We start from the raw sequence: 8,545 nt of genomic DNA, 5'->3' as shown, positions 1-8,545 counted from the left end.
AGTTGGCATAGAAACATCTCTTCTACCACCACCCTCCCCACCCTCTGAAATATTCTTACAGATGTGAAGGTGGAGTCCGTTTCTTTGATTGCACAAGGGACTTCAGAAAACCATTTATGCAATATCCCTGGGAGAGTGTTAAGGCAATGTAGGAAAACAATTTAGAATGTAGTGACTTGGCCTAACTTGACATAACATGGTAACAAGAACAACAAAAACAAAGTAAATCAAAGCCAAGGAGCTCAGATTCTGTCTCTGTGTTCCTTGCCCTTTGGGTGTGTTGAAGGAGCAAAAGGCAGGCGCAAACAATTACAGTGGTACCTCCAGTTGCGGACGGGATCCCAAGGTTTCTGCAACTGGAGGGACCACTTCTGTGTATGTGCACAGCACGGTAGAGCACTTCTGCGCATGCACGCATGGCGAAACCCGGAAAAATACGTCTGGGTTTGCCGCGTACATATCCCGAAGAATACATAACTAGAGGTGAATGTAAGTAGAGGTACCACTGTATTACCATTAATTATTACCATTACTATTATTATTTCCCTGTACAGTGGTACCTCTGGTTAAGAACTTAATTCATTCTGGAGGTCCGTTCTTAAGCTGAAACTGTCCTTAACCTGAGGTACCACTTTAGATCCCCACCCCCTTCAAAAAGAAGCAGGGTTGGCTTACCATAGTTTGAGGTAAGTAGGTGAAGTATGTAAGACCACTACAATGCAATCCTATGCAGGCAAGAGACCATCTTGGCTGTGAGCCTTGGAAGACCTACTCCCTGTCTTGTAAGCCTTTTCCACCTGGCTGAGGAGGATGGGGCATTGACTCCAGCTACAGAAGCTGAGACTGCTGAACAGACTTTGGTTTGGCTACTGTTTAGGGGTTTTTATTTGAGGGGTTTTGTTTGCCATTGTTGATGTTAATTCTTTGAATCTTTATTTTATTTTATTTTATTTTAAATTATTTATTAAGATTTTTTAAGTACAAAAATGCAAAAATAATAAACAATATGACATATATCATAACATATTTTCAGAGCTTCTTTGGACTCCCTCACGTCCCCCGCTCCCACTTGCATCATTGTAAAACTTTTTCCAGCAATTTATCAACTTGTTTACATTCTTAAGTCTCATTCATTTAATTTAGTCTAATAATTCTCCAAAAAAATTATATTTTCCTCAATCTCATTTATCATCCAAATTACGTCTAATTTAGTGGTGCTCAATTGTTTATGATCTGGCATCCTTCTTAACGTTCAACCAAATTACAGTGTTTTTGTAAATAAATCCTAAATTTCTTCCAGTCTTCTTCAACCCTCTCCTCTCCCAGGTCTCAGATTCTGCCGGTCATCTCAGCCAATTCCATATAGTCTATCAGTTGCATCTGCCATTCTTCCAGTGTGGGTAGATCTTGGGTTTTCCAGTGCTTAGCGATGAGTATCCTTGCTGCCGTTGTTGCATACAGAAAAAAAGTTCTGTCCTTCTTTATCACCCTCTGGCCGACAATACCCAGGAGGAAGGCCTCTGGTTTCTTAGGGAAAGTATACTTAAATACCTTTTTCAGTTCATTATAAATCATTTCCCAGAAAACCTTCACTCTAGGGCAAGTCCACCAGAGGTGAAAGAATGTTCCTTCAGCTTCTTTACACTTCCAACATTTATTATCAAACACATGGTATATCTTTGCAAGCTTGACTGGTGTCATGTACCATCTATATATCATTTTCATTACATTTTCCTTCAAAGCATTACATGCAGTGAAGTTCAACCCGGTGGTCCACAACCTTTCCCAGTCCTCAAACATAATGTTGTACCCAATATCCTGTGCCCACTTTATCATAGCCGATTTAACCATTTCATCTTGTGTGTTCCATTTAAACAGCAAGTTATACATTCTTGAAAGTACCTTAGTCTTAGGTTCTAACAGTTCTGTTTCCAATTTCAATTTCTCCACCTGGAACCCTAACTTTTTGTCATTTTTAAAAACTTATTTAATCTGAGTGTAGTGTAACCAGTCTCGCACTTTATCCTTCATTTTCTCCAAACTCTGCAATTTCCAATTGTCTCCATCTTTTTCTAGTATTTCCCAATATTTTGGCCATTTGGCCTCCATATTGGGTTTTTTTCGGGCCTTAGCTTCCAGCGGTGAAAGCCACCTTGGAGTTTTATTTTCCAGAATCTTTATTTTAGATCTTATTATGATTTATGTGGAAATTTGCCGTGGTTTGTTTTTCCCCGGATGTTTTATTTATTGCTTATGGCTACTTTCATGTTACCAGCATGTTTGACCAAATTGCAGGAGGCAGTGGAAGACAGGAGTGCCTGGCATGCTCTGGTCCATGGGGTCACGAAGAGTCGGACACGACTAAACGACTAAACAACAACTTTCAAGTTGTCATTATGTATTCCTTTTTTAATGTTGTTGGCTGCCTGGAGCATAGTTTTACCAATGTGTGTGTGTATGTGTGCACCTACTCAGAAGAAGTAAGTCCCACTGAAGTCAATGGGACTTACTCCCAGGTAAATGTGCCTAGGATTGCAGTTTTAAGACCATGGTCTAAAATCAGCAAACTGCACCATGCCCAATTGCCTTCAACCAACATAGCTTTTTCTTCCTCTCACTTGGCCTCTTGAATGGCAAACAGAGTTGTTTTTTCATCTACTGCCCCTCCCCCCAAATGTTTTCTGTAGGTAATATGGGGATAACTTCACAAATCTGCCCCATCATGTTAGGTAGAAGGAGCAGTCATGTTCTCCAGGTTCTGATAGCCTTCAAAAAATCATGTCCTAGCCATTAGCTGACACCTGGCTGAGCAATATTCTGGGCTAATGTGTCCAACAAAAGGAATAGCAAGCCAGCAGCTGTAACATTGTACTACTTCCTGGAACAAACAGAATGGATCCAAAACTTGTTTATTAGGCACATGTGTATTTGGTTCTGGGTATCCTTTTCTGCACCGAAACATGCAAAGCAGATGTGAAGCGAAGCTAGACATAAATGCAACTGATACAATATACGTCTGGCTTCCCTACAGTCCCGTGCAGATGTGCAAGCATTTTGGTTCATCTACCGAAGCACCTGAGATTCTATTTTTTGACTAAAGAAGCTTCTTGTGCTGCATAGGAGGCTGTTCTGGAGAGAGTCAATAAACTTCCTGTATTGGCAGGAAGGAAGCTAATGACCTATAACATCACAGAACATTGGTCGGAACTCTCAAGAGCAGAAAGAAGTGCCACCTGTTTTTTTAAAAAATAGAGAATCTCAAGCTCCTGAATGAAATAAAGAACAGAGGTAGGCTTCCTGTGAATTTAACCGAGTTAAACAACCAAGCTGCAGCCTACCAAATAACCTGTTTGATCATTTCTGTTGATTAGAACAATTGTCTCCACATTTTATTTTATCTTTTATAATTAAGCTTAAATGTATGCAGCATTGCTCCTTTTAAAAACAGTTTCACGGACAGGTATATGTGTTTGTGTGTTCTATTACTGAAAATTTTTAATTAGAAGGGCATCTCCACAATATCCCCTTGCTCAGTAAGATGAGAGTTCATGGAGTACCCAATAAATATATGGGGAACCGAATGTCTGGGTTTTCTCTGAGAGGATCTATTGACAACAGTTCCATAGGAGGAAGAGCACTATGGCTGCAGCTGTCCAGCCAAATGACGTGACCATTTGGCTGGATGTGCTAAGAAAAATCTGGGCTGAGTGGCTCCGTGTGGGCATGGCAAGTGGTTCTGCAACATGCTAAGTTCACATTTATCACAACACTGCTCAGTCTACTCTTTGTGGCGGTGAAAATACAGGCCATATTATGAACTTGGTGCTTGAATTACTACTTCACTTCACTACAACTCCCATCAGCCTCAGGCAACATACCCAATGGTCAGGGATGATGGGAACTGTAGTCCAGCAACATCTGGAGGGCACTGCATTGGCTACCCCTGTGAATTGCCCCTGGTTCCTATTGGATTCAAACAAGACTTTGTTCTTTTATAGGTTAGTAGTGCAGAGTTGTTGGGAGTTGCGTGGGACCAGCTCCTGGTACATATTTATAGTACAGCTGGTGATGTTACATATTGATAGAAGGGCAACTGCAGTGTTTGGGGGTTTCTTTTTTTAATTCCCTGGACCTAGAGGACTTTACCTTGTTGCAAAGCTATTTACCTGCAAGCTATCTCCATGCACAGTTGGTGGTTTTAAAATGAGTGATCCGAAGTCTGAAGGCATGTTCTTCTTTGCAAGAACCCAGAATTGACTCAGACTGCCATTTCTGCATTGCCCCCACTTGTCTTGGCAGTACAAGCCGTCCTTGCTCCCTCGTTCTGCACAGTTCTTCACACATGTTCAGCATTCACAAGTGTCTTGGAAGGTGATTGCTCCACCACAAAGCACACCGAACAATTGGGCTCCTTATCCAGCTCAGAAAGCGCTGGATCATTTTGTTAAATTGCTGCATTCTGGTCCACGCTTATAAAAACTTGTTGGAACCCATTCCTGTTTGTGCAGTGCCCTTAGAACTATTGAGTTCATGGTTTCGCAATTGCTTATTTAATTACCAAAATCTGTGAAGCGAATGGCACATTGTTGGGGGAGAAAATCCAGACATGATTAAATTTATATTTATGTTGGAAAACTCCCTTGTGGCATCGGACAAACTGTTTTCTGACCTGGGGTAGCTTGGATTCATCCTGTGTAAAGGTTTTGGCACCTCTTTCTCTATCCACCCCTACATACATATTCAAAGCCCTCCCTCCGATTTGACACTGCCATCAATAAAATGCTTTTTTCTTAGGAAGAGAAGAGTTTCAAGTCACCCTCCCTGCCCTGAGATGGACTTTGGAGGTTGGGCACAGGAGGAGAAAGAGCTCCATGTAAACAAGGACAACTGAGTCTCTTCGCCCCCCACCTCCAGCAATGATGGTGGCCATAGTAAATCCCCTCAGGGAGAATAAGGGTAATGGATAGGTTTTGATGATAGGGTGTGGAAGGGATAGAGTTTTGTCATGAAATTTCTGTATAAATAACCTGTACATTCTTTATTTGTTTTTGTTTGGTAATTTTTGCCTCAGTAATGGAAGGGTTCCTTCATCCCCACCCCTTCTTGTTTTCAAGACACTCTGGAGTAGACGAGCTACAGGTTTACCAGACATGGCTGGAAAAATACATTTTAATAAAATGCCTGCACTTCAGTTGCAACGACAGGATGTGATATCATCCCCAACCACAAATTGCCACGATTCCTAGCAAATTTTCACAAACATAATCTAGAGCGACAGTGGAAGGGAAACTTGTATTAGGTGTGTGACATTGATCCTAATTGGTCTTAATATAAGGGAAAGTCAAAAGAGACGAATAGTATCTGCTTTGCAGACAGAATCTTAGAAGCCAGGGGCAGGACAAGATGGTGTCCGCTCATCGTTCCATGGTGACCGGAGCAACAGTTGAATCTTTCAACCCTGGCAACGAGACAACAATCTCCACAACAGCTTAGGGAAGCAGGCTCACTGAAGGGGGACAGGCCAGACTACATGGCACACACAGTTCTGCCATTCAACACCACACCACTGCTAATTGCCCTTGAAGAATCTGCCACCTGAGGCAGCCACCTTATCTGCCTAATGATAGGTCTGTTCCTGATAGAAACAGAGGGTTACAAGGACTTTCGCTACATAAAAAAACCCCTCATATCAAAAGATTATTACAGCTCCAACTCTATGGATGTGCATTCTTGTACCAAAGCTGAAAGTTATTAATATGCTTTGTCGCAAATCATTTTTCCACATGAAGTGGATCCACATTTATTAATTGATCCCAACAAATGTGTAACCTGCTCCGAAATCCTCTACATGAAGATTCCATCATATCCACGGATAAACTTTCCAGGTTCCTTCATTATTCATGTGATTGGTTCTGCTTCACGCCCAGGCTTAATGTTTTGAATTTCTGCCCATTATTTCTTAGTATCCCCAAAACAGGAAGACAGAACAACTGACCATTGTCCTCTTTCCCCCCTCCTCCTGAAGACTAATTTGGCTCCCTACAACCATCTCTTCTCCAAGCTAAACAAACACAATTTCTTTTATCTTTCTTCGAATGCAAAATTTTCCATACCCACTATTAGTATATTTTTCTTGCTCTTCTTGGAATTCTTTCCAGCTTCTTCATGCCTTGTTTAAAATGGGGGGACCAAAACTGGGCAAAGTACTCCTTCATTATGGCTATGTCTGCAAGAGGGACATGTGTGCCCTTAGCCAGTCCCTCACCTGCCTGCCTTCTTAACAATTGGTATGGGGAGATAGCACTGCCTGCCAGCTCCCTTCGTCTCAGTCTCAGCCAACTGATTTCATGCTCTGAGTATGACTAATGATGGTAGCATCCTTGTTTTTTTCATCCTTTATTTTAGGACCAGGGTGGAGAACCTCTAGCCTGTGGGCCAAACTGTCCAGGCCACACTGTCTGGACTCTCAGGATTCTCCCCAGTTGCCTCACCTCTCTAGTTAAGCAAGAATCATGATCACAGTGGAAGGAAGCAAACCAAACAAGCAGAAGCACCCTCCTTTTTTAATACACACCAGCACCACCATGTTCATTCAGGCTGCATTAAACTCAATGGATAAATCTGCTGATCCAGATTGAGGATGTATGTTCTCATCTGGTAACTCTGCTCATGCCCAGCACCCATGAAGCAATATGGACCAGGGACAAATATTGTTGCTGGGATAAAGGTTAGTTCTTATAAATGTACATACCTGGTCAGGCTCATGCCAGTTCACAAACCACCCACTGCAATGATTTCCAAGAGAAACCCACTGGGAATGAGGGTACATTAAATGGAATCACACTGTTTTCGCTAACAAGAACTTCCACATATATTCCAGTTGATGAGATGTCTCACATCTGTCCCATATTTATTTAACACATGTTTTGCTGTTTATTTTCCTATCAACACAAGCCAGCAATTATTTCTCTGTAAACCCTAGGACATAAAATTTTTGCTTTGGGTTTTCTTAGGAAAAGAGGGCATATTCTAGTTGAGAGTGCTATTGTCCTCAGGCTTCCCACAGACAGCAGGTTGGCCACTGTGAGAACAGGATGCTGGACTAGATGGGCCTGATCCAGAAGGCTTTGTTATGTATTGGAGGACTGCTATCCCAGTTAGAATCACCAGTTTGGGAACAGAATATTTTCTCCTATCAGTGAAAGAAGCAGACTTGAAGTAGGGCGGCGGCATGCACAGGATGGACATATGGTTCTGCATCATACACATAGGGATCTCTGGATTGGGACCCTTCCATCTCTTTCATATAACACAGGAATGGTCAATTACTACATTCCTGGAGGGCCACTCTGTTCTCAAAAGACAAAATGCCTTTTGCTGCAAACAGATTAAATTGCAAGTGACTGGGCTGCATAACAAAGCACCCCATCTTCATGTTTGCTTGGGCTCTATTGCTTTGTTGCGCCTTCTGACAGCACACTCAGTGCTGAAGGGACTGGAGCCAAAATGGTGCCACTGAGAAAGAAGGGGAAAGTATCAGCATGTTCAGAGGAATCCTGAGGTTTGCAGAAGTGCAGAATCCATTCTATCTATATCATCTATCTATCTATCTATCTATCTATCTATCATCTATCTATCTATCTATCTATCTATCTATCTATCTATCTATCTATTACCCTATAGAGCAAACTTCTCCCCAAACACTTCAATGAGCTCTAAGAGCTATGGAATGCTGAATGTCAGCTAGAAAAGAAAATAGATGTGGGGGCCATAGATTGGCCTGTCTGAGTCTCTGACACCTTAAAAGGTTATGGTTATGGTTGGCTGCAAGAAATAAGGACTCATTGTTACAGGTCCCAATTGCCTAGTGCTAACGGTTTCCCGGTTAAGAAGCCCATGATCTCATACAATCAAATAAACATGAGCAAACTGTGGTCAAACTTTTAACCAGATCTTGATTAAAAGCAGGAAGTAAGTTCCCATCATTGCAGCATTACAAAGGAAAACAAAGTGACTTCTGAGAAAATACAGACTTGTATTTCATACGAGATGCTTTGGGATTATGAGGGATATTTAGGGACATACTTCCCATAAATAAGTCTCATTGTCTTCAATCACAGGGAAGTTTGCATAGGACTGTAGCCTTAGAGCCAGTGTGGTGTAGTGGTTAAGAGCGGTAGACTAGTAATCTGGTGAACAGGGGTTCGCTTCCCCGCTCCTCCACATGCAGCTGCTGGGTGACCTTGGGCTAGTCACACTTCTCTGAAGTCTCTCAGTCCCACTCACCTCACAGAGTCTTTGTTGTGGGGGAGGAAGGGAAAGGAGACTGTTAGCTACTTTGAGACTCCTTAGGGTAGTGATAAAGTGGGATATCAAATCCAAACTCTTCTTCTTCTCTTCTTAGTAGGCTCAGATGCTGAACATTGGTCAAATAAATATGCCTCTGATGATTCTAAAAAGGAGGGCATTTGTAAATAAAAGATGGATGGCAGTTATTAACTGCTAAATCTTTTCTGCTATCACGATGTCTTTTTCCCCCCTTTAA

The sequence above is a fragment of the Podarcis cretensis genome, assembly GCF_951804945.1.
Source record: "Podarcis cretensis genome assembly, chromosome: 1".
Classification (NCBI taxonomy): Eukaryota; Metazoa; Chordata; class Lepidosauria; order Squamata; family Lacertidae; genus Podarcis; species Podarcis cretensis.
The sequence above is the reverse complement of the archived record's forward strand: the minus strand, read 5'-3'. Positions refer to the sequence as shown.